This window comes from Bombina bombina, chromosome 4 (assembly GCF_027579735.1).
Source record: "Bombina bombina isolate aBomBom1 chromosome 4, aBomBom1.pri, whole genome shotgun sequence".
NCBI lineage: Eukaryota > Metazoa > Chordata > Amphibia > Anura > Bombinatoridae > Bombina > Bombina bombina.
This window is the reverse complement of record NC_069502.1, coordinates 541520263-541547890: the sequence shown is the minus strand read 5'-3', so window position 1 is coordinate 541547890 and position 27628 is coordinate 541520263. Positions and strand designations below refer to the sequence as shown.

General features: G+C 39.2%; 1 long non-coding RNA gene across 1 annotated transcript; it reads right to left on the bottom strand.

The window, feature by feature from the left end:
• Positions 1–2167: 2167 nt before the first annotated feature.
• On the bottom strand, positions 2168–4065 carry LOC128655472 (uncharacterized). The gene is made up of 4 exons (XR_008401815.1): positions 3538–4065; positions 3192–3270; positions 2445–2634; positions 2168–2264 (listed from the first exon to the last, which is right to left on the bottom strand). It is a non-coding gene; the product is annotated as an uncharacterized LOC128655472 (long non-coding RNA).
• Between the last annotated feature and the right edge of the window lie 23563 nt (positions 4066–27628).

Below are 27628 nucleotides of genomic sequence, written 5' to 3'. Positions count from 1 at the left end.
TTACTAGGCTCCAGCAGCAGCATGATTTCCGGAGGCTACAGAGCCAGATGGACATACATAATGCCTCACTCATCCGCCTGGCAGAGGCAGTGGAGAGGCTTGCAGATAGGCCGCAAACTCCCTCCTCACTCGCATCCTCCGTTATCTCCCTGCAGGACCCTGAATCACATGTTTTAGCCTCCTAGTCAGCTGGTGTGCATCGCCCAAGACGCCACACTTCCATCCCAAGTACCTCTCCTCCAAAGGCCAAATCCCGCCGCAAGTAAATATTTTTCTTTTTAAATTATTTCCAGATATATAATATCTAATTTTTTGTATGAAGCACTTTAAGTGTGATTTCCATCTCATAAATATGCAGATATTTTTCTAATCAAAATTGAAAATATATTTCAAAATTGTTTTAATAGCTGTTTATTTTAAAAACATTAACAGCTTTATTCATTTTTATTTCACATGAAGTCAATTAATATTCAGGTGTACATCTTTGTGTACTTCTATTGAGAATGTTATGCCATTTAAGAATACTTGAGGATACTTGTCTGAAATCAATACAGTATATGTTATCTAACATTAGTCAATGTGGCATGTGTAAATGTTATGATTAAAATTCCACAAGCATATGTTGTTTGCTCCTTCAGATGAAGCTAATAAGGGTTATCCAGTTGTAGAAGAGTTTTAAAGTAAATACTCCTTCCTGTTGATATGGCCAAATACCTTGCATTCATGCTTATAGTCATATGTGGAATGTAATATCTGAAACATATACCTATCATGACTAATGTACTCCTTTTTGTCAAGAATATTATTAAATATTTAGACTGATTTGAGAAATGCATCTTTATGATATTTAAGCACTGATGTATGGACAACATATATGTGATTGCCATGATATAGAGGTGATTAATGCATTTTAATTGACATCATATGAAGAGACACCAATGCACAATGCACTTTTAAATTGTTTCAATAACTCCATGTTAAAGACAATACTTCAAATCTCTTGAAGTATGTAATATTTAGCACTTAGGTATTTTGGTTAATAGTCTAAATATTGCAAATGAATTCTCTGCTTTAGCAGGCATGATATTACATATATTTTATAAATATTAGTACTATGCCACATTATACTTTAATGTGTCATCGTTTTGTATTGAATAAATATGTTCAATGATTTCACATTGAAAATTACATTTGAATGAGGGTAAATCTGTAATAATAAAACTCATCTTCATGATAAACTTATTTCCTTTGAATTATTTTTCTATATTATTTTCTATCAGGTAACAATGCCATTCAAGTGTGCAATCTCAGGGGATTGTATGTAGTGATAATGTATGTTTATTTTAAGGATTATATTATATCTGGATTTGTCTCTTGAGCATCTGATATATTTCTTAAAGGGATAGTCTATTCAAAATTAAACTCATGAATCAGAGCATGCAGTATTTATATACTTAAATATGTACTCCTATAATCTATTTTACTTCATTATCATCTGTAATTTACTAAAACAGGAATGTTAGTTTAGGAATCTACCCATTTTGATTCTGCACATGGGGAGCGCTTGCTGATTGTTGTCTAAATGTAGGCAACAATCAGCAAGTGCACCACAGGTGATGAACATTAAATGGAACGGCTCCTAAACTTAAATACATGATTGAAATAAGAAACATAAAATTAAATTGATTATGAGTACATATGTAAGTTGATTGGACTTGAATGATTTATCTGGCTCATTAATGTTTTATTGGGAATACACTCTTCCTTTTTTTTTTTAAAGTGACATAAATTCCATTATTTTGCTAAAACATATATATTTACAAGCAAATGTAATATATTTATATTCTTTATATTGCTTAATATTCTTAGTATCCTTTGATTATAGTTTTATTTAGGTAAGATCAGGAGCAGCATAGAACCTATGTTGGAGCTGTTTATTTTTGCCAACATACAGTATATATCCTGTCTGTCATTGTTTCACCCATGTACTAATTTTTATTAACCAGGAGTGCATAGCTGTTCTTTAAATAATTATACCAAGAGAACAAAGTAATATTTGGAATATAATTAAAATGATCTTTTAGATAATCATGTTATACATAAATCATAAGATAAATGCATTGATTAGTACATAGCTGGAAATAAAGAAACATTCACCATGACTATATTTGAGTAAAGTACACATTTATTTAGGGACAATGTGGTAAATATGGGGATGAGGAGAGAGGGAGGTGAATGGTATTCCATTTCTGAGAATCTTCAATCTGTAAAACATTAAAAGACACAAATGTGTATTATTAAAAAAACATAATCATAAATAACTAAAAGGTCTCATTACAATACTATAAAAATGCCTGAAAAGAAATCTTGAATAGTTGCAGATCTCTCCAAATGGGCATTGAGGGGTTGGGGATGATTAATTACATCAGGCTCAAAGATTTCACCTGGGGGCTGTGGTGTTGGAAGTAAGTCCTGTGCCATGTTGTGTAGACAGCAACATGCCACTATGATTTTTATAGCTTTTTCCAGACTGAATTGGAGATCCCCCCCTGATCTGTCCAGGCAGCGAAAGCACATTTTAAGAACACCAGTCATTCTATTATAGCACGTGTTCGGATATGTGCTTCATTATATCTGTATTAAAAGAACAAGAAATATGATTATAATATATAATGTGAAGACAAATCAAATACTAATGAGCTAACTACATTCCTGGTTTGATCTTATAAATCTTTAAACCTTTTTACATATATAAATATATTTATATTCAAGCAGAGAGATTTATAAATGCTTCACTGATAATAGATGATTTGGATTTTGACTGTCCCTTTAAAGGCACTCAGTACAACATTGTTATGTCTGTGATAGTGATATATATATGTATATATATATGTATGTGCACAAACACAGATATATAGCTTGATAAAGGGGCAGGAGCCCTGAAACGTTGCTCAATAAAGGTGCTGTTGCTCCACATAGAGTGCTACCTGTGTGTTCTATTTCATTACATTTACTGGGACTTTGGAAAGGGAGGTCCTCCAGGTTTGCACCTACATTCACCCAAGAGTGATTTAAAGGGACATTCCTATGAAGTGTGTACTGGTCCTACTTTTCTACAGATTATAGTGAACATTTTGCAAGGCACAATCAATATTTCTGACATACAAGAGCAGAAAATAAATATATTTTACCTTAATTCAGCAGGCCCAACAACCTGGTTCTCTTTCAATGGTGTCCAAATCCATTTTTTAAGAGGATATGCAGAATCAGCTGAAATATGAATGCATAGATATACAGTATATATATAGATATATAAACACACATCTTTCAATAAAGCAATGTATGACATAAAATAATGTTATGCATATGTCTTACTATGACATAGTTAATATATATATTTTAAATGATTAACAATTTATTTATTTAATCAATTCCACCCCCTTAGACACATACATAAAGGATTATAAAGTAATGAAACAATAAAATGTCAAAACATTGAACACATGAAGGCATCATAATATATACATAAACACTTACCGAGGAGATGTCCTTCAGGCATTTGATTTGTCTCAAACAATCTCTACACACCAGAAGTCCTGAGGATGTAGGCATCATGGCTACTTCCTGGGAACCCTGCCACGACATTTAATATGCGCATGTTTGCATCACATATGATCTGCACATTTAAGGAGTGGAAGTGTTTCCGATATCTAAATATTATCTCCCTGCGCACAGGAGTTCTTAGGGCAATATGAGTGCAGTCAATGGCCCCAAGGACATTGGGTATGCCACCTAAAAGAAAAAAGTCCCTCTTAACATCACGCCAACCTCTGGGTGATGTGAGAAAAAAAAAAAGTTTCTGCAATTATCATAAAGTCCATCAAGAACTTGTGAAAGATGCTTAGAAAGAGTGGACGTATGCACCCAAGTTACAATGCCCCCTGTCACCTGAAAGGATCCAGAAGCCAAAAAATGCCCCTAGTAGTTTGGTCATTTCAAGGACAGCCCTGCTTGAATAGCCCTGGCTTTCCAGTCTTGCAACAGGGCATATGACTGATATATTTTCTCCCTGGTGAGCCTGAAACTTTCAAACACCTGCTGCTCATTCAGGGTTTCTATATCCAGCCTCACTCTGGGGATGTCAGGCCTACGCTGTCTAACTTCAGCATTGTCAGCTTCTCTCTCACCCTGCATTTCTAAATATCTGTTCTGAAGTTAAGCTAGCTGTGTGTTGCTTGTTAACATATGTGAAACTGGTGATTGCAATGAATAACATGGGGGGGGGGGGGAGGGTTTATCTTCATCTCATCTAATCCTTAATTTAATGAACAGTTTGAAAGTATATACTTACTCATGACTTTTATTTTTGATATGAACTATAATTTCAACATATATGTAGTTACATATCGGAAATTCAAAGACACTGAATGTAATTATTATATTTTTCTATTTAAATATATCAGCCTTTATCATAACAGTTAAAAGTAATTATTAAAATTATATGATTTATATAGGTCAAATATATATATATACAATTATCATACATATATACATGTAGGAGAAGATTATTATTAGATAAAATTATATTTCTATATGTATTGAGATTATATATAGCATCCCTGGGCAAATGTTTCATTTTGAATAGGTAGATATTTTATTTATTTATAAAATATTTTACCAGGAAAGATACATTGAGATTTCTCTCATTTTCAAGTATGTCCTGGGTACACAAAACATTGCATTGATACAAGGGTACAATAAAATAAAAAACAATAATAATACACGATATATGCACAAAAATTTAACATAGAACAGGTAGGAAATATATAATCAACAATGACAGGTGCATTCTGTTTTGAGATATGTAGAGAGGGATCTCTTAAAGAATATTAGGCATTGGGAAGGTTTGAAAGTGTGCAGGAGGTCGTTACATAATTGTTGTGCTTGCATATATTTTTATATGCACATAAATATTGATATTTCTATGACAACATGGGTGCAAATATTCCTATACATAGGACCAATAAATGTAGCATATATAATGTTATTTGTACATTGAAACACTCATAATTTTTTTGTGATTTGCAATTTCAATGAGAAACAGGCCTCAAAAAGCTCTTTTTTCCTCCTTTACACCTAGTTGAGCTGGGGGTAATATTTCTCAATGTATCGACAGCCTCCGACAGTGTATTAACGGTTAGCGCTTTCATTGGAAACCTGATATAATTTATCGATTAACTGCTTCTATTAATTTCTATGGGACGCAAAGTCCGGCTGCCGATATTGAGGTATAACGCGCCATTGGAAACAGTCGATAAATGATATTGATTCCGACAGCACATTTATCAGTTTGCGAGTGCACGCAAACCGAATTACGACTCAATGGAAGCGAGCCCTCAGTCTTCCACTTTGTTGTTGATACAAAAAGCTCAGTTCCAATTTTTTTTTTAATACTTTGGGGCCTATCTATCAAGCTCCGAAAGGAGCTTGACGGCCCGTGTTTCTGGCGAGCCTGCAGGCTCACCAGAAACAGCAGTTATGAAGCAGCGGTTACAAAGACCGTTGCTCTATAACCTGTCCGACTGCTCTATGCAGGCAGACAGACATCCCCGGAATTCAACCCGATCGAGTACGATCGGGTTGATTGACACCCCCCTGCTGGCGGCCCATTGGCTGCGAATCTGCAGGGGGCGGCGTTGCACCAGCAGCTCTTTTGAGCTGCTGGTGCAATGCTGAATACGGAGAGCGCATTGCTCTCCATATTCAGCGAGGTCTGGCGGACCTGATCCGCACTGTCGGATCAGGTCCGCCAGACTTTGGTAAATAGAGGCCATTGTCTTAATACCATAGGTCAAGTGCATATTTTAACTATTTATAATGACCATTATGTCAAGACAATATAGTACAACATTATAAAGAGTGGTGTAGAGTGAGATCCACTGCCTAACCTAACCAATTCAACACACATCTAGACTACTGTGGAATTATCCTTTAATATACATTAACCTACTTAGCAATGCAATTGCTATTACCTTATTACAACACAATATAAACCACATGCTGAACCAGTGGTATTTCCCAATCAATGTTATATAACACAAGATTAAATAATTGCAGTAAGACATATGAACAGTGTCTTAAACAATTGAAACAAATTGGGCACACTTATTAGTGTATTGGTGTGACTACTCAATCTGAAATATATTTTTCACATAGTTCTAAATCAAATACTTGGCAACACCTGAATATAATTATAAACATCCACTAAAATATAGTGGAATATAATAGAGTATAATCTCTGGAATTTGCTTTGGATTGAGTTGTGAACACACATTGACCATCTAAGTGGTGTACATTAGCAGTGCACAAGTTGTTAAATTATACTATTCATGTAAGGATATTACACTACAGAAGTGCTTAGTAATGTTATATAACTTATGAATTCCATTTCAATAAGAGAACCAATAGGCACACATATAGATATAGAAATGTGACTACCCAACCCTATGCCCTGGTTGTTGACACAATAGAAGTACTATATCTGTATAATATATATTCCACAACTTCCATTAGATGACCCAGTCATTAATTTAACAGTATCATCCATCCATTGTAGTGGAATACGCTGGATCCAATAGTATCCCATTAGGATCCTGTCCATCTACCAGTTCCTTAAACAGCATCCCAATAATGCAGTTTTGAATCTCTCTGTGGTTTCAATACACACATATACACCTGTTCTCAGTGATTTTATAAAGTATATATTAAATAAAAGTTATGTTTTAGTTTTAAAGCCTTGTTATGTTCTAAAAGATGTAGTCTACATAAAGGGTATTAGAAGTGCTATCTAAGTGCATCCTTCACAGTCAAAGGGGGGTAGTTATCAACGCGTCTATTTTACCTGCCTTCGCCGGGCCAATATGCCCGCCTAAGCTCACATCGCCACCGCGGACCTGCAAAAATTCGCCTGTTATCAAAAAAGCTGTCAAAAATCCGCGCACCAATTACGGGGCGATGAGCAGCGGACTGTGAGAGTTATCACTCATCCGATCTCGCTGCTCTTCGGCTTTTTTACAGCTTTCTTGCTAGCCTGTCACTAAGCACCCACACTAAACTACACTGTTCTACCCCCTATACCGGCGCCCCCGGAGCCTCCCGCAACTAAATAAAGTTACTAACCCCTAAACCTCCGCTCATAGACCACGCCACAACTCTTATAAATGTATTAACCCCTAAACCGCCGCTCCTGGACACCGCTGCCACCTACATTATACCTAGTAACCCCTATCCTGCCCTCCCTATACCGTCGCCCTCAATAATAAAGTTATTAACCCCTATCCTGCTGATCCCGCACCTCGCCGCAACTAAATAAATAGTTTAACCCCTAAACCGCCGCTCCCTGACCCTGCCACAACCTATATTAAATTTATTAACCCCTATCCTGCCCCCCCTACACCGTCGCCACCTATAATAAATTTATTAACCCCTATCCTGCCCCCCACTACACCACCGCCACTGTAATAAAATTATAAACCCCTAAACCTAAGTCTAACACTAACCCTAACACCCCCCTAACTTAAATATTAATTAAATAAATCTAAATAATATTTCTATTATGAACTAAATTAATCCTATTTAAAACTAAATGCTTACCTTTAAAATAAACTCTAATATAGCTACAATATAAATAATAATTATATTGTAGCTATCTTAGGGTTTATTTTTATTTTACAGGCAAATTTCTATTTATTTTAACTAGGTACAATAGCTATTAAATAGTTATTAAATATTTAATAGCTTAGAAAATGAAGGAAAAATCCTTTGGAGGTGCGCACAGCTGATAGCCAAAATGCGGCTTAAACACAATTTCAAAGTAGGCAGAGTTCCTGGATCATCCAGCAAACAATGTAGACGGCAGCACTCTTAAAGGGAAGTGGTTGTATAAATCTGTAGAAGCAGAGAAAAGAGAGGCGCCTTATGGGACAGTATCGTTGTAAAACATCAGAGATACAGGGAATAGCACACACTGATGTCAGGGTACTCACAAGGATTATGGCATAAACGTATGCCTCACTGAACAGGACGGAACCTTAGTCGCCCGCCAGACAGACCAATGGGGATAAGAAACCGGAACTCCAGAGACCAATCCACAGCTACAGATGGTGGGAGCGTCAGATGAAACAGATTGTCCGTGGAACAACCAATCACTGTGAGCTCCTAGTTGGAGAGACAGGTGGCCGGACCAACCATGAAGCAATAAACGAAGAGCGGGGATATCGTAGAAACAGATTTATTTAAATAAAATCACTCCCAGCTCCAGGGTCTTTACACTGTCAAACATTGACTGTTCAATTCGTCGGTAGTCCGTCGGTAAAGAAGGATGTTCCACGTCGTCGGGATGAAGATTGAAGACCCCGCTTGGAAGATGACATCGCACGGATAGAAGACTTCTTCAGCGCCTCTTGGAAGATGACATCGCCCGGATGGAAGACTTCTTCAGCGCCGACTGGAGGATCACTTCATCGGATGGAAGATTTCTTCAGCGCCCCTTGGATGATCACTTCTGCCACTCCGGGTCTCCTCTTCGGTTCCATCGCTGCTCGGCTGAGTGAAGACGACTAAAGGTAGGATGATCTTCAGGGGATTAGTGTTAGGTTATTTTACGGGGGGTTTGGGTTAGATTAGGGGTATGTGTGTGGTGGGTTTTAATGTTGGGGGGGTTGTATTTTTCTTTTACAGGCAAAAGAGCTGAATTCTTTGGGGCATGCCCCCACAAAAGGCCCTTTTAAGGGCTGGTAAGATAAAAGAGCTTTGAACTTTTTTAATTTAGAATAGGGTAGGGCATTTTTATATTTTGGGGGGCTTTGTTATTTTATTAGGGGGCTTAGATTAGGTGTAATTAAGTTAAAATTGTTGTAATATTTTTAAAATGTTTGTAACTTATTTTTTTTATTTTTTGTAACAGCTTTTTTTGTGCTTTAGTTAGTTTATGTAATTGTATTTAATTGTAGTTATTTGTAGTTAATTTATTTAATTAATTTAATGATAGTGTAGTGTTAGGTTTAATTGTAACTTAGGTTAGGATTTATTTTACAGGTAATTTTGTATTTCTTTTAGCTAGGTAGTTATTAAATAGTTAATAACTATTTAATAACTATTCTAACTAGCTAAAATAAATACAAAGTTACCTGTAAAATAAATATAAATCCTAAAATAGCTACAATGTAATTATTAATTACATTGTAGCTATCTTATGGTTTATTTTACAGGTAAGTATTTAGTTTTAAATAGGAATAATTTATTAAAGTATAGTGTAGTGTTAGGTGTAATTGTAACTTAGGTTAGTTTTTATTTTACATGATAATTTCTCTTTATTTTAGCTAGGTAAGCTATTAAATAGTTAATAACTATTTAAAAGCTATTGTACCTAGTTAAAATAAATTGAAATTTGCCTGTAAAATAAAAATAAATCCTAAAATAGCTACAATATAATTATTATTTATATTGTAGCTATATTAGGGTTTATTTTAAAGGTAAGTATTTAGTTTTAAATAGGATTAACTAACGCCTAGATTTAGAGTTTTGCGGCCAAAGGGGTGCGTTAGCTACGCATGCTTTTTTCTGGCCGCACCTTTTAAATACCGCTGGTATTTAGAGTTCACAGAATGGCTGCGTTAGTCTCCAAAAAAGGAGCGTAGAGCATATTTACCGCAACTTCAACTCTCGATACCAGCGGTGCTTACGGACGCGGCCAGCTTCAAAAACATGCTCGTGCACGATTCCCCCATAGAAAACAATGGGGCTGTTTGAGCTGAAAAAAAACCTAACACCTGCAAAAAAGCCACGTTCAGCTCCTAACGCAGCCCCATTGTTTGCTATGGGGAAACACTTCCTACGTCGGCACCTACACTCTAACATGTACCCCGAGTCTACACACCCCTAACCTTACACTTATTAACTCCTATTCTGCCGCCCCCGCTATCACTGACACCTACATATTTTTTTTAACCCCTAATCTGCCGCTCCGTAAACCGCCGCTACTTACATTATCCCTATGTACCCCTAATCTTCTGCCCCTAACACCGACGACCCCTATATTATATTTATTAACCCCTAATCTGCCCCCCACAACGTCGCCTCCACCTGCATACACTTATTAACCCCTAATCTGCCGAGCGGACCGCACCGCTATTATAATAAAGTTATTAACCCCTAATCCGCCTCACTCCCACCTCAATAACCCTATAATAAATAGTATTAACCCCTAATCTGCCCTCCCTAACATTGCAGACACCTAACTTCAAACATTAACCCCTAATCTGCCGACTGGAGCTCACCGCTATTCTAATAAATGTATTAACCCCTAAAGCTAAGTCTAACCCTAACACTAACACCCCCCTAAGTTAAATATAATTTAAATCTAACGAAATAAATTAACTCTTATTAAATAAATTATTCCTATTTAAAGCTAAATACTTACCTGTAAAATAAATCCTAATATAGTTACAATATAAATTATAATTATATTATAGCTATTTTAGGATTTATATTTATTTTACAGGTAACTTTGTATTTATTTTAACCAGGTACAATAGCTATTAAATAGTTAAGAACTATTTAATAGCTAAAATAGTTAAAATAATTACAAAATTACCTGTAAAATAAATCCTAACCTAAGTTACAATTAAACCTAACACTACACTATCAATAAATTAATTAAATACAATATCTGCAAATAAATACATTTAAATAAACTAACTAAAGTACAAAAAATAAAAAAGAACTAAGTTACAAAAAATAAAAAAATATTTACAAACATTAGAAAAATATTACAACAATTTTAAACTAATTACACCTACTCTAAGCCCCCTAATAAATTAACAAAGACCCCCAAAATAAAAAAATGCTCTACCCTATTCTAAATTACAAAAGTTCAAAGCTCTTTTACCTTACCAGCCCTGAACAGGGCCCTTTGCGGGGCATGCCCCAAAGAATTCAGCTCTTTTGCCTGTAAAAAACACATACAATACCCCCCCCCCAACATTACAACCCACCACCCACATACCCCTAATCTAACCCAAACCCCCCTTAAATAAACCTAACACTAAGCCCCTGAAGATCTTCCTACCTTATCTTCACCTCGCTGGGTATCACACTGATCGGTCCTGGCTCCAAAATCTTCATCCAACCCAAGCGGGGGCTGGCGATCCATAATCCTGCGGCTGAAGAGGTCCAGAAGAGGCTCCAAAGTCTTCATCCTATCCGGGAAGAAGAGGCGATCCAGACCTGCAACCATCTTGATCCAAGCGGCATCTTCTATCTTCATCCGATGAGGAACCGCTCCATCGTGAAGACCTCCAGCGCGGATCAATCTTCTTCCGATGACGTCCAACTGAAGAATGACGGTTCCTTTAAGGGACGTCATCCAAGATGGCGTCCCTCGAATTCCGATTGGCTGATAGGATTCTATCAGCCAATCGTAATTAAGGTAGGAAAATTCTGATTGGCTGATGGAATCAGCCAATCAGAATCAAGTTCAATCTGATTGAGCTCACATTCTATTGGCTGTTCCGCTGGTTTTGACGGCTACCGCCCAACTCTAAATCTAGGCCTTAGTTAATAAGAGAAATATTATTTAGATTTATTTAATTAATATTTAAGTTAGGGGGGTGTTAGGGTTAGTGTTAGACTTAGGTTTAGGGGTTAATAAATTTATTACAGTGGTGGCGGTGTAGTGGGGGGCAGGATAGGGGTTAATAAATGTATTATAGGTGGCGACGGTGTAGGGGGGCAGATTAGGGGTTAATAAATTTAATATAGGTTGCGGCGGGGTCAGGGAGCGGCGGTTTAGGGGTTAAACTATTTATTTAGTTGTGGCGAGGTACGGGATCGGCAGGATAGGGGTTAATAACTTTATTATAGAGGGCGGTGGTATAGGGGGGGCAGGATAGGGGTTACTAGGTATAATGAAGGTGTCGGTGGGCTCCGGGAGCGGCGGTTTAGGGGTTAATACATTTATTATAGTTGTGGCGGGGTCAGGGAGCGGCGGTTTAGGGGTTAATACATATATTATAGTTGCGGTGGGCTCCGGGGGTAGCGGTTTAGGGGTTAATACATATATTATAGTTGCGGTGGGCTCCGGGAGCGGCGGTTTAGGGGTTAATACATATATTATGGTTTAGGGGTTAATACATATATTATAGTTGGAGTGGGCTCCGGGAGCGGCGGTTTAGGGGTTAATACATATATTATAGTTGCGGTGGGCTCCGGGAGCGGCGGTTTAGGGGTTAATATGTATAGAGTAGCTTGCGGTGGGCTCCGGGAGCGGCGGTTTAGGGGTTAATAATTTTATTAGAGTGGCGTGGGCTCCGGGAGCGGCGGTTTAGGGGGTAATAACTTTATTTAGTTGCGGCGGTGTAGGGGGGACAGATTAGTGGTGTTTAGACTCGGGGTATATGTTAGGGTGTTAGGTGTAGACAGCTCCCATAGAAATCAATGGTATGTCTGCCAGCAGCGAACTTGTACTTTCGCTATAGTCAGACTCCCATTGATTCCTATGGGATCCGCCGCCTCCAGGGTGGCGGTTTGAAAACCAGGTACGCTGGGCCGTAAAAGTGCCGAGCGTACCTGCTAGTTTTTTGATAACTAGCAAAAGTAGTCAGATTGTGCCGTACTTGTGGGCAGAACATCTGGAATGACGTAAGAATCGATCTGTGTCGGACTGAGTCCGGTGGATCAAAGTTTACGTCACAAAATTCTACTTTTGCCGGTCTCTAGCCTTTGATAACTAAGGCGAATCAGTCTCGCCACAAATACGCTGCGGAATTCCAGCGTATTTGAGGTTGACGGCTTGATAACTAGGCCCCAAAATCTCTTTGGTTTTGACTTAACTCTGCAAATTGTCTATATGCACAAGCACTCTAGCTCACAAGGTAAATCTCAAGTTAAACCAGATCGAGCATTTGTTAATATTTTTTTGTGTTGAAGATATGGTGGTTTAGGTATTGATAGTGTATGGATGATATATTTGTGTTGTGGTTGTGGCAGTTAAAGTGTTACTACTGTAGGATGTTTTGCAATGGGTATACTTAGAGGGTTAATAAATTGGTGAGTTTGTGCAATGATTTTTTTACAGCGGGGTTATTGATGGTGTGGACTGTTACCAATCACAGTAACATTTTACACCAGCTTTATAAAAAACAATATTTCAAGTTGATTATTGTGTATATTGGGTATGCAAAGCTCAACTTGTAATATGAATGTAAATTTGTTCAATGTTACTTTAAGTGCTCTCACAAAACACGTCCTTGGTTACATTTTAAACCAACAACTTTTAATACCAAATTGGTCAGTACTTATTTTGCAAGACCAAGAGAAACATTATGTACTGCATTGAAATAAAGACATTATATACAGCAGTTTTTGCTATATTTAAAAATGTCTTTACATCTAAAATAATGAGGCATTATAACAGATGTTGAAATACTCCAAGAGGTCTGCTTAAAGTAATACTTCTATAGTTGAATAATCCTTGCAGTGTTAAAAATGCATGATGCCAGATGTATAATATCATATTAGCATTGTGATGTTTGGCATAATCATCTAAAGAAATCTGTATCTGTATATGGATCTCATTCTGTAAATGTGGATGCTTCATGGAGCACTAAATTTACAATTTACCGCACACAATTATAACGTCAACATTTTGTATGTTTCAGCCTGTTCTTAAGTGTACATACAAAGATAATCTTTTCAAAATAACGTTTGTGATCCAAATGAATATTTATGAGGAATTGAGATATTCAAGAAAATTCACAAACTGTACTATTCAGAAAACATGTATTCACCCTGGATAACATCTGCTTCAACATGTTGGCACGACTTGCTTTTATATTACAAGTAAAAGTGTGAGAAACATTTTAAACATGTGTAAACATAGCAAATACTGGACATCTAAAATATTTAGACCACCCATATATCTGCAGAATACTGATATTATTTTTTCAGACGCTGATGTTGCAAGTCTGTTTTCTTTTTTTAAATTATATATTACCGACATCATTACTATTAATATATATTCTAATTGCACTCATAACAAAAATAACAGCAGATGCTACCACTTCCTCTTGCCTTTTAACCCTTGGGCCAAATGGACGTAGGTACTAGGTCACACAGTACTTTGTCCAGCATACTTTGTTGACATCCAACACAGAGGCTCATGTTGCTGCAAACATGAGCACAATCTGTGTTAAGCACAGATTGTGCTTCCTTAACATATGAAGGCAGATCACTGATCTTTACAGAGAGTGGCACTGTTAGTAATGAGTGGGAGCGTTGGAAGGGAAGGGGAGAGTGGGGCAGGTTGGCGGCCCAGAGGAGGATGGGGATGGAAGAGCAGGGTACCCAACACTACAGCAAAAACAGTTTGGAAAGAGGAGGAAGGGATGGAGACTTAGGCTGCTAAAAAATAAGGGTTGGAGGGGGAGATAGGCTCCTACACTACAAATATGGGTTGGAGGGGGAGAGGGTATATAATAAATAATAAAAAATAAATAAAAAGTAATGCTAGCTGCCAATAACAAGCATGGTGAAGTACAGTGGGAGGGTCAGAGAACTGTATATACAGGGGTGGAAAAATATCACTATTGTTTAATAGTCAGAGGTTAAAAGCTACTAGCCCAGAGGAAAAAAGTTAGTAGTCCACTCAATGTTAAAGATAGGAAAATGTAAAATTTCTAAGTCATCCGCTGCGATTTCTGAGTCGTCCGGGACCACTGGAAATTTCAAGATATATATATATATTTTTTCATGTGACAACACTGAAGAATAATGATGTTGCAAACTTAAAATTTTCCGTTCGCGAATGACGGACTCAAACTTCCGCAACTGTTTGCGAACCGGCGAACCGGGCAATCCGCCATTGACTTCAATAGGCAGGCGAATTTTAAAAGCCACAGGGACTCTTTCTAGCCACAATAGTGATGGAAAAGTTGTTTCAAGGGGACTAACACCTGGACTGTGGCATGCCAGAGGGGGATCCATGGCAAAACTCCCACGGAAAATTACATAGTTGATGCAGAGTCGGGTTTTAAGCCATAAAGGGCATAAATCACCTAACATTCCTAAATTGTTTGGAATAACGTGCTTTAAAACATCAGGTATGATGTTGTATCGATCAGGTAGTGTAAGGGTTACGCCCGCTTCACAGTGACAGATCAAACTCCCCGTTTAACGCATCGCAAACAAACACAAACAGTCCATTTGCACAACCACAAGATAGATAGATTTGATAGATACATAGATACATAAATTAGATAGATAGATCAGTAGATGCAATATACATTTGATAGATACGATAGATAGATAGATGGATTTGATAGATAAATAGATAACTTTGATAGCTATATAATTTCACAGACAGAGAATTACAAGACGTGCGGTCTGGGACCCATGGTAAGGTTCCCAGAGGCAGTTGCGGCGCCAGGGGACGTGTATATGGCATGGATTTTAGGAACCGGGAGATGGAAAAAGATGCTTGGTCGGTCCTCCTACTTCAAATTTGGGGCACTGCACGTGCAATCTACTGTGGCACCAGATATGAGTGGTGTGTTAAGTAGAACTATTCTGATCAGTTTAATACCTGTTACTCCCACTATCGGGGGAGGTGTATATGGCATGGATTTTAGGAACCGGGAGATGGAAAAAGATGCTTGGTCGGTCCTCCTACTTCAAATTTGGGGCACTGCGCGTGCAATCGTGGCCGGACTTTTAGCCGACGGCCATTTGGCCGATGGGCATTTGTCTGACGGACATTTGGGCGAAACACAAGTGGCTGTCACAAAACAGTCCGGCCACGAGCTAGATAGATTTGATAGATAGATACATAGATTACATAGATCAGTAGATGCAATATACATTTGATAGATACGATAGATAGTTAGATAGATTTGATAGATAAATAGATAGACTTGATAGATATATAATTTCCCAGACAGAGAATTACAAGACGTGCGATCTGGGACCCATGGTAAGGTTCCCAGAGGCAATTGCGGCACCAGGGGACGTGTATATGGCATGGATTTTAGGAACCGGGAGATGGAAAAAGATGCTTGGTCGGTCCTCCTACTTCAAATTTGGGGCACTGCGCGTGCAATCTACTGTGGCACCAGATATGAGTGGTGTGTTAAGTAGTACTATTCTGATCAGTTTAATATGGAAAACGTAAGGAGCGCCTAAGTCAAAAGCCAAGGTCAAACAGGGGTGAAAGAGGAGTTAGACAGAGGTGTATATATAAAATTTAAAATTTAATATCATGTATTACATAAAACATTTAATATCAAGTATTACAGGAATTACAAGAACATAGTAGTACATGGATCCATGGTACAGTAAAAACAATGAAAATAATAAAATAATTAAAAGCAGATAAACATATAACAAATGTAAAAACAATAATAAAAACAAAAATGACCGCTCCGGGGTCTGGGTTGCACAATAAGTATGTAATTCAAATCAATAAATAATGGGTATATATATATATATATATATATAAATATAATAATATATAATGCAGTGTATACGGAAAATTAAATGTGTATGTGCTGTGAATCCAAGGGATCTAAGTGGTGTGACAATACAAAAAACTGGATAAATAAATAAGTCCAATGTTCCAATAGGGTGAAAAAAGTTCAAATGATCCAAATGTATGGTTATAATCCAAGAGGTAAAAAACAAAAATATGGACAAAAAATGTGAAAAAATGTGAAAAAACAGTCAAAACATAGATAATAAAGTGTTGAAAGCAATTGCTCAAAAAATATTATATTAAAATTCCAAGCCAAAAAATGGGAAAAAGTAAAAAGAGAATAATACGCAGTATTAAGTGGATTCTTGGTAGTGCTCAAATAAGAACAAAAAACTTGATAACCTGTGAAGAGAAGAAATTGTACAACATAGAGCAGTATCGTTTTAGAATAGACTCTAGATCATTAAAATGTAACTCACCATATATGCCATCGCCTTTCGGCCCACCAATAGGGCCTTTTTCAAGACTGATATATGGTTGGTGAGTGCTCCCTTTATACTTATTTACATAACCAAATGGCGCCAAATGTGCCTGAATGGCTCCAATTTTGTGACCCTATGACCCGGATATTCATTATGAAACCGGATGTATAAAAATGACCTTCCAGCTAAATTGTGTTGGGACTCTATATTCGTTGGTTAGATGTTTATATTGGTGATACCCCTTTATATATGGTTATAATTATTCATTTATTATGGCTGTTGTTTGATATTTTTTACCACTGCTGATAAAGCCTGGTGACATAAAAACCGGAAGTGTGGTATTTTCGCTAGACCGGATGTTGTCTAGTGTTGATGGGAACCGGAAGTGAGGTATTTTCGCCAAACCGGAAGTTGTCTTATATTGGTAAGAGCCGGAAGTGGTCATACCCTTGTTATTTCCGGTTTCGAAACAAGCTATTTCCTATGTATGATATAAAAAAGGGAAATCTGTAGGAGATATATAAGTTGTCAGACCTTATTAGTCTTAATAGCACCTGATGGCATCTGGGACCAGGGGTAGAGTAATTTCACCAAACCTGATATTACTTGATGTCAATAGTAACCGGAGGGGATGATACCCTTACTTCCGGTTTTCATATACCTGTGTGCTAACCACTTCCTGTATAGAGTAGAATTAGGGGAATGGAATGTGAAAATATTGGAATTATACAAAATATGAAGGGTTGATATTGTGAATGTCATTAAAAAAACTTCTTGTTTATAAAGTATATACCTTATAGAGACCATACATATATATATATGAAAACTCCTTATGAAAGAATATTTATTTACCATAAACATACTATGAACATAGTGTAAAGACTTTGTCCCCGTGCCAACTAAAAAGAAAAGGAAGAACCAATGGTTTAAGGGGACACCCAGTAGTCAAGGGGTTCATCGCTCCTCAGAGTGTCGAGATCTGCAGTTAAGGTGAGGTAGTCTGCTACCTGTCGGTCGAGTCGTTCTCTGAGGGTAGACCCCGAAGGGCTGTGGCGATGCATAGGAGTTAAAAATCTCTGCATGTCCTCCATCAACAACACGTCTGTAAAACGTCCTGTCCTTGCCGGCGTGGTCGTGGGAGTCGGAGGATTACTTTCAGCTCTTCCCCTGTTAGATTCACTTTGTGCTGTTACATCACCCTTATACGCTGTGTAAAGCATACTTTTTAATTTATTTTGGAAACGCTGCATCCTTTCCGACTTGTTGTAATTCGGTAACATTTCTGGCACTTTATGCTTATACCGGGGGTCTAGTAGCGTGGACACCCAGTACAGGTCGTTCTCCTTCAGCTTTTTTATACGAGGGTCCCTCAACAGGCACGACAGCATGACAGACCCCTTTTGCACAAGGTTGGATACTGAGCTAGTCATGTCCCGTTCCTCGTCCTCAGTGATGTCACTGAAGGTATCTTCTTCCCCCCAGCCACGTACAACACCACGGGTACCAGATAGGTGACAATGAGCACCCTGGGATGCCTGTTGTGGTTGGTCTTCCTCCTCCTCCACAAAGCCACATTCCTCCTCTGACTCCTCTTCCTCACAATCCTCTTCCAGCGTTGCCGCTGGTCCAGCAAGCGATGCTGATAAGGCTGTTTCTGGTGGTGATGGTGAACACAACTCTTCCTCTTCACGCTCATCTATGCATTGATCCAGCACTCTTCGCAGGGCACGCTCAAGGAAGAAAACAAATGGTATGATGTTGCTGATGGTGCTTTTGGTGTGACTGACTAGGTTTGTCACCTCCTCAAAAGGACGCATGAGCCTACAGGCATTGCACATGAGCGCCCAGTAACGTGGCAAAAAAAATTCCCAGCTCCGCAGAGGCTGTCCTAGCACCCCGGTCATACAAATACTCGTTAATGGCTTTTTCTTGTTGGAGCAGGCGGTCGAACATTAGGAGTGTTGAATTCCACCGTGTCGGGCTGTCGCAAATCAAGCGCCTCACTGGCATGTTGTTTCCCTGCTGGATATCGGAAATCGGAATATCGGAAAAGTGCACCTTGGCCGTGTAGGAACGCCTCAAATGGCCACACAACTTCCTGGCCTGCTTCAGGACGTCCTGTAAGCCTGGGTACTTATGCACAAAGTGTTGTACGATCAGATTACACACATGTGCCATGCACGGCACATGTGTCAACTTGCCCAATTTCAATGCTGCCACCAAATTACTTCCATTTTTCAGAAACCACTTTGCCGATCTCCTGTTGGTGCAGAGTCAGCCACTGATCCACCTGTGCATTCAGGGCAGACAGGAATGCTGGTCCGGTGTGACTCTCTGCTTTAAGGCAAGTCAACCCCAATACGGCGTGACACTGCCATATACGGGATGTGGAATAGTACCTGGGGAGCTGGGGGGTGCCATTGATGTGGAGCAAGACGCAGCAGCAGAAGAGGACTCAGGCGAGGAAGTTATGGAAGAGGATGGAGTAGGAGGAGTAGAGGAGGAGGCAGCAGGCCTGCCTGCAAGTCGTGGCGGTGTCACCAACTCCTACTCTGCAGAGCCACGCATTCCATGCTTGGCAGCCGTCAGCAGGTTTACCTAATGCGTAGTGTAGGTGATATACATGTCCTGACCATGCTTTGCAGACCAGCTATCAGTGGTCATATGGACCCTTGCCCCAACACTGTGTGCCAGACATGCCATTACTTCCTTTCGCACAATCGAGTACAGGTTGGGGATTGCCTTTTGTGAAAAGAAATTTCGGCTGGGTACCTTCCACTGCGGTGTCCCAATAGCTACAAATTTTTTGAACATCTCAGACTCCACCAGCTTGTATGGTAAAAGACACCTGACTGTGGGCAGATGAGCAGGAACTGCTCCGGAAGAGAGACGGAGTGGCGGATGGTTGAGAGGGGGCAAGGAGGACAGCAGTGGTTGACGTGGCTGAAGATGCTGGACCAGGAGGAGGATGGTGGCTTTGAGTTTGTGTGCTGCTTCTACTCATGTGTTGATCCCATAGGCGTTTGTGATGTGTGATCATGTGCCTTCGCAAAGCAGTTGTACCTAGGTGGGTGTTGCACTTCCCACGACGTTTCTTTTGGCACAGGTTACAAATGGCATCGCTGTTGTGAGAGGCAGATACACACAAAAAATGCCACACTGCTGAGCTCTGCAATGACGGCATTCTGGTGGTGGCAACAGCATGCGTTGATTGACGTGCTGTCTTGCTGACCCCGGGTGCCGATGCATGCTGTCTGACTGTGCCACTATCTCCTTGCGACGACCTCCCCCTGCTTCCAACTCAACTGTTCTTCTCTTCTAGCGGGCACCAACGTGACATCCACGGATGCATCGTCATTATCAACCGCTTCACTTGTATCTGACAAATCAACAAAGGAAGCAGCAGCGGGTACAACATCATCATCATCATCATAATCATCATCACACCGTATGTCCATGTCTGTAATGCTGCCTGACTGAGACATATCACTGTTATCTACATCCTCTGTCAATGATGGTTGCGCATCACTCATTTCTTCCAACTGATGTGTAAAAAATTCCTCTGACACATCAAGTGAAGTGGCTGTGGTGCTAGTGTTGGTGGTGGCGGCAGGCAGGCGAGTGTTGGTAACTTGAGAGGTGCCCGAAGATAAGCTGGAGGACAATGGTGCGTCAAGGTTCAGAGCGGAAGCTATAGAAGATTGGGTGTCCTGTGTTAAAAAGTCAACTATGTCCTCCTCAGAACTTTTTGAGTTCATGGGACGTGGCCTCTGAACACTGGGCATTATTCTACGTCCAAAGGGAATCACAGCACCACGACCACAACGGCACCTGTGGGGTGGCCTGCCTCTGCCTGTCATTTTTTTTTAAATGTACACTTACAATACTATTAAACAAGATATGAGTGGTGGCACTGGGCAAGTGGGCACAGTATACGCTGTGAGCCTGACACAAAAAAGCAGACTGATGTTTCACAGTCCAAAAAGTTTTTATTTTTTTAAATGTACACTTACACTACTATTAAACAAGATATGAGTGGTGCCACTGGGCAAGTGGGCATAGTATACGCTGTGAGCCTGGCACACACGCTGGCAGGCAGGCAACTGCAATTAGATTACACTAGCAGACTGATGTTTCACAGTCAAAAAAGTTATTTTTTTAAAATTATTTACACTACTGTTACACCAGATATGAGTGTTGGCACTGGGCAAGTGGGCCGGGCACCCACGTTGGCAGGCAGGCAAATGCAATTAGAATTACACTAGCAGACTGATGTTTCACAGTCAAAAAAGATTTTTTTTTTTAAATTATTTATACTACTGTTACACCAGATATGAGTGGTGGCACTGGGCAAGTGGGCCGGGCACACACGTTGGCAGGCAGGCAAATGCAATTAGAATTACACTAGAAGACTGATGTTTCACAGTCAAAAAAGTTTTTTTTTTAAATTATTTTAAATTATTTACACTACTGTTACACCAGATATGAGTGGTGGCACTGGGCCTGGCACACACGCTAGCAGGCAGGCAACTGCAATTAGATTACACCAGCAGACTGATGTTTCACAGTCAAAAAAGATTTTTTTTTTAAAGTTACACTACTGTTACAACAGATATGAGTGGTGGCACTAGTTGGCAAGTGGGCCTGGCACACACGCTGGCAGGCAGGCAACTACAATTAGATTACATTATTTTTACTGAACCACACCAGACCTCCCATCCAGCTCCCAACTTGTATTGAACCGTAGTCCAACTATTGGTTTATATATTATCATGTAAGACAGTTATCCCAGTTGCAACCCTCTAATTTTGCTATCTAATCACATTAGCATTGGAATAGCAGTATTACAAGTGGATTTAGTATTAGATACAATATATTCAAAGCTGTGAATTTAACTACTGACTCACTATATCACTCCAATCGTGAGCTTTTCTCTCTCTTTGGGATTTTAATGTATGAATGATCTTGTTGTTCTCAAGATATTTTACATTTTCTAAATAAAAGTTATATTTTAATTTATTCGTATAGTACTAGCCCCAAGTCTGGGCAGCAGAGTGCTAGAAGTGCACACTTTCCAGTGAAACTACTTTTGTTTCACTAACTTGCAGTGCATTACAATTAGATTAGACTAGCAGACTGATGTTTCACAGTCACAAAAGTTTTTTTTAAAAAAAATTACACTACTGTTACAACAGATATGAGTGGTGGCACTAGTTGGCTGGTGGGCTTGGCACACACGCTGGCAGGCAGGCAACTGCAATTAGATTACACTAGCAGACTGATATTTCACAGTTAAAAAAGTTTTTTTTTTTTTAAATTTACACTACTGTTACAACAGATATGAGTGGTGGCACTAGTTGGCAAGTGGGCCTGGCACACACGCTGGCAGGCAGGCAATTGCAATTAGATTACACAAGCAGACTGATGTTTCACAGTCAAAAAAGTTTTTTTTTTCTAAATTCACACTACTTTTACAACAGATATGAGTGGTGGCACTAGTTGGCAAGTGGGCCTGACACATACGCTGGCAGGCAACTGCAATTAGATTACACTAGCAGACTGATGTTTCACAGTCAAAAAAGTTTTTTTTTTAAAAAATTACACTACTGTTACCACAGATATGAGTGGTGGCACTTAGCAAGTGGGCCTTTGCACACACGCTGGCAGGCAACTGCAATTAGATTACACTAGCAGACTGATGTTTCACAGTCAAAAAAGTTTATTTTAAAAAAAATTTACACTACTGTTATAACAGATATGAGTGGTGGCACTAGTTGGCAAGTGGGCCTGGCACACACGCTGGCAGGCAGGCAGGCAACTGCTATTAGATTACACTAGCAGACTGATGTTTCACAGTCAAAAAAGTTTTTTTTTTTAAATTGACACTACTGTTACAACAGATATGAGTGGTGGCACTAGTTGGCAAGTGGGCCTGGCACACACGCTGGCAGGCAGGCAGGCAACTGCAATTAGATTACACTAGCAGACTGATGTTTCACAGTCAAAAAAAAAAATTTAAAAAAATTTACACTACTGTTTCAACAGATATGAGTGGTGGCACTAGTTGGCTAGTGAGCCTGGCATACAAGCTGGCAGGCAGGCAACTGCAATTAGATTACACTAGCAGACTGATGTTTCACAGTCAAATTTTTTTTTTTTAATTTACACTACTGTTATACTGTTACAGATATGAGTGGTGGCACTAGTTGGCAAGTGGGCCTGACACACACGCTGGCAGGCAACTGCAATTAGATTACACTAGCAGACTGATGTTTCACAGTCAAAAAAGTTTTTTTTTTAAAAAATTACACTACTGTTACCACAGATATGAGTGGTGGCATTTAGCAAGTGGGCCTGGCACACACGCTGGCAGGCAACTGCAATTAGATTACACTAGCAGACTGATGTTTCACAGTCAAAAAAGTTTATTTAAAAAAAAATTTACACTACTGTTATAACAGATATGAGTGGTGGCACTAGTTGGCAAGTGGGCCTGGCACACACGCTGGCAGGCAGGCAGGCAACTGCAATTAGATTACACTAGCAGACTGATGTTTCACAGTCAAAAAAGTTTTTTTTTTTTTAAATGTTCACTACTGTTACAACAGATATGAGTGGTGGCACTAGTTGGCAAGTGGGCCTGGCACACACGCTGGCAGGCAGGCAACTGCTATTAGATTACACTAGCAGACTGATGTTTCACAGTCAAAAAAGTTTATTTAAAAAAAAATTACACTACTGTTATAACAGATATGAGTGGTGGCACTAGTTGGCAAGTGGGCCTGGCACACACGCTGGCAGGCAGGCAGGAAACTGCTATTAGATTACACTAGCAGACTGATGTTTCACAGTCAAAAAAGTTTTTTTTTTTTAAATTGACACTACTGTTACAACAGATATGAGTGGTGGCACTAGTTGGCAAGTGGGCCTGGCGCACACGCTGGCAGGCAGGCAACTGCAATTAGATTACACTAGTAGACTGATGTTTCACAGTCAAAAATTTTTTTAAAAAAAATTTACACTACTGTTACAACAGATATGAGTGGTGGCACTAGTTGGCAAGTGGGCCTGGCACACACGCTGGCAGGCAGGCAACTGCAATTAGATTACACTAGCAGACTGATGTTTCACAGTAAAAAGTTTTTTTTAAAATTTTTACACTACTCTTACAACAGATATGAGTGGTGGCACTAGTTGGCAAGTGGGCCTGGCACACATGCTGGCAGGCATGCAATTGCTATTAGATTACACTAGCAGACTGATGTTTCACAGTGAAAGTTTTTTTTTTTTTACAAAATTTACACTACTGTTACAACAGATATGAGTGGTGGCACTGCAGGCAGGCAACTGCAATTAGATTACACTAGCAGACTGATGTTTCACAGTCAAAACACAGGCAAAGAAAAAGATGTTCTAGCCCTAAAAAGGACTTTTTGGGGTGCTGTCCTTACAGCAGAGATCAGATGAGTCCTTCAGGTCTGTAGTGGACACTGAATACACCAGCCTAGCTATCAATTTCCCTATAAAATCAGCAGCAGCTACACTATCCCTCCTCTCACTAAGAATGCAGGATCAGAATGAATCTAAAATGGCTGCTGTCCAGGAGCTGGGAGGGTCTGGGAGGGAGTGTCTGCTGCTGATTGGCTGAAATGTGTCTGCAGACTGTGAGATAGAGGGTCAAAGTTTACTCAATGATGATGAATAGGGGGCGGATCGAACATCTCATATGTTCGCCCGCCACGGCGAACGCAAACAAGCTATGTTCGCCGGGAAATATTCGCCGGTGAACTATTCGCGACATCACTACTGAAGAAATGACACTTTGCTACAATGTAAAGTAGTGTGTGTACAGCCTGTATAACAATGTATATTTGCTGTCCCCTCAAAATAACTCAACACACAGCCATTGATATCTAAACTGTTGGCAACAAAAGTTAGTACACTCCTAAGTGGAAATGTACAAATTGGGCACAAATTGTCAATATTTTGTGTGGCAACCATTATTTTCCAGCACTGCCTTAACCCTCTTGGGAATGGAGTTCACCAGAGCTTCACAGGTTGCTACTGGAATCCTCTTCCACTCCACCATGACGACATCACAGAGCTGGTGGATGTTAGAGACCTTGCGCTCCCCCACCTTCTGTTTGAGGATTCCCTACAGATGCTCAATTTTGTTTAGGTCTGGAGACATGCTTGGCCAGTCCATCAGCTTTACCGTCAGAAAGGTTGTGGTCATCTTGGAGGTATGTTTGGGGTTGTTATCATGTTGAAATACTGCCCTGTGGCCCAGTCTCCGAAGCAAGGGAATCATGCTCTGCTTCAGTATGTCATAGTACATGTGGGCATTTGTGGTTCCCTCAATGAACTGTAGCTACCCAGTGCCAGCAGTACTCATGCAGGCCCAGACCATGACACTCCCACCACCATGCTTGACTGTAGACAAGACACACTTGTCTTTGTACTCCTCACCTAGTTGCCGCCACACATGCTTGACACCATCTTAACCAAATAAGTTTATCTTGGACTCATGTCCTTAGTCTGCTTGTCTTCAGCAAACTGTTTGCGGGCTTTCTTGTACATCATCTTTAGATCTTCCTTCTGGGATAACAGCCATGCAGGCAATTTTGATGCTGGCAGCACTCATACGTCTATTCCCCTATGGAATATGATGCTGAGCACGTACATTCAACTTCTTTGGTCGACCATGACGAGGCCTGTTCTGAGTGGAACCTGTCCTGTTAAACCGCTGTATGGTCTTGCTCACCATGCTGCAGCTTAGTTTCAGGGTTTTGGCAATCTTCTTAAAACCTAGGCCATCTTTATGTAGAGCAACAATTCTTTTTTTCAGCTCCTCAGAGAGTTCTTTGCCATGAGGTGCCATTTTAAACTTCCAGTGACCAGTATGAGAGAGTGTGTTCTTCACTGGGAGAAAGCATATAGTTTCACTACAGCAAATACCATGCTCTAAGAGTCCACATAAACTGTGCAAACAAAGTTTACTGTTGAATGAGAAGAACTTACACACATCCTTCATCACAGACCTGGCTGGAGATATTATTCACACCATACCAAATATATTTTCTAGAACCATTTGTATTGAATTGTATGCCAACAGTTACCATGCTTGGCTGGCTGTCCTAATTATATCCATGAAATGCCAGGTGATGATTGCAGTGGTTTCTTGCAAACCATTTATGAATAATAGAAGAGTGAAAAGGGGTCTTGTTGAGTGACAAAACATACTACCCTTTCTTTATTTTATATAAATGTATTTAGGTATGGTAGACTCCATTGCACTGACAGTAGTTTGGAGGGAATTTGTGATGATATGGTGCTGTTTCTGCTTGGAGTGGCTTTGAATTTGGTGCTCTCCAATCTAATGGCTGAAAGATACCAACACATTCTAGACAATTCTGGACAGATTTCTGTTAGTTTCAGCAAAATTGCTGCTTTGAGGAGCAGGATGTATAATAATTAGATAATCTGGCCCAAAATCCAAATATAAATCCAATAGAATATTTGTGGGACAACCTGGAATGCCAAATCAAATCTATAGCAGCAGCTTTGTTAGAGATAAAAGAAAAAAATATTATACAAAGCTGCTATTATCGTAAAGTGTGCTTAGAAGGGATGCTGCATTTATTATAGTAAAAGGCAGGCCACTTACATACTTATGTTTAGTATAATATGGTGTCTGAATATTTTTGTGTATTTTTTAACAGCATAGATTTATCATATTTATTATAAAAATGCCTGCACTATTGCACCACTTGTTTTGAATAATCAATATACATCCTCAGGGTAGAATACACTTTTGAACTCTATTAAAATTGTATTATTTGTACAATGCTAAAAATTCCATGCTAAATGTTTTTCAACATTTATTTATTTGTACATGGACCCTGACTCCTCTTCAATATCTTAAATTTAATCCAATGCAGTTACACATAAACCAATACATAATAATGGGGCAATTTACTATTAACCTCTGCTGTCTGAATCAACTGTGAATTTTAAATGTCAAAACTCGTTCATTGAAGTTCACTGAAGCTATTATGGAATCTAACCTAGTTAATATTGTAGTATTATTATTATTATTTTTTTTTAAATAATTTTTATTGGATGAAAAAGATAGCAGTACATAGAAATGCATTTCAAATTACATTGGATACAGGTTGATATGCCATGTTGTGTATTGCACAGGCTTAACATCCAGTTTTTAACTTATATTTGATAGATTAGAAAACAACTTATACAACTTGATAAGAAAACAAAACAATAGTTGGTCACTTTAATTGTGTTGGAACTTTAGGTTCAATTGCCCATCCAGTCATGAGGACATATTCACTATGCAGAGCTTGTGCTATATACTAAGGGGCTTCCCTCTCCCTTTTGCTACTGACTCTCTACTTAATTATATACAATACTCAATGTGTATGCATTCGTGTTTCCCAGTAAAACTTAATGTTATGGAACAATTCCATATCTTTTCTAATAAAGTAGCCGTATTCCTCTAGTTGGATCGTATGATTCATTAACGATTCCCAGGCCCCATATGTGGGGATTTTTTGTGACTTCCAATTAGTGGCTATCAGGGATTTTGCCGTATTTAAAGCTAACT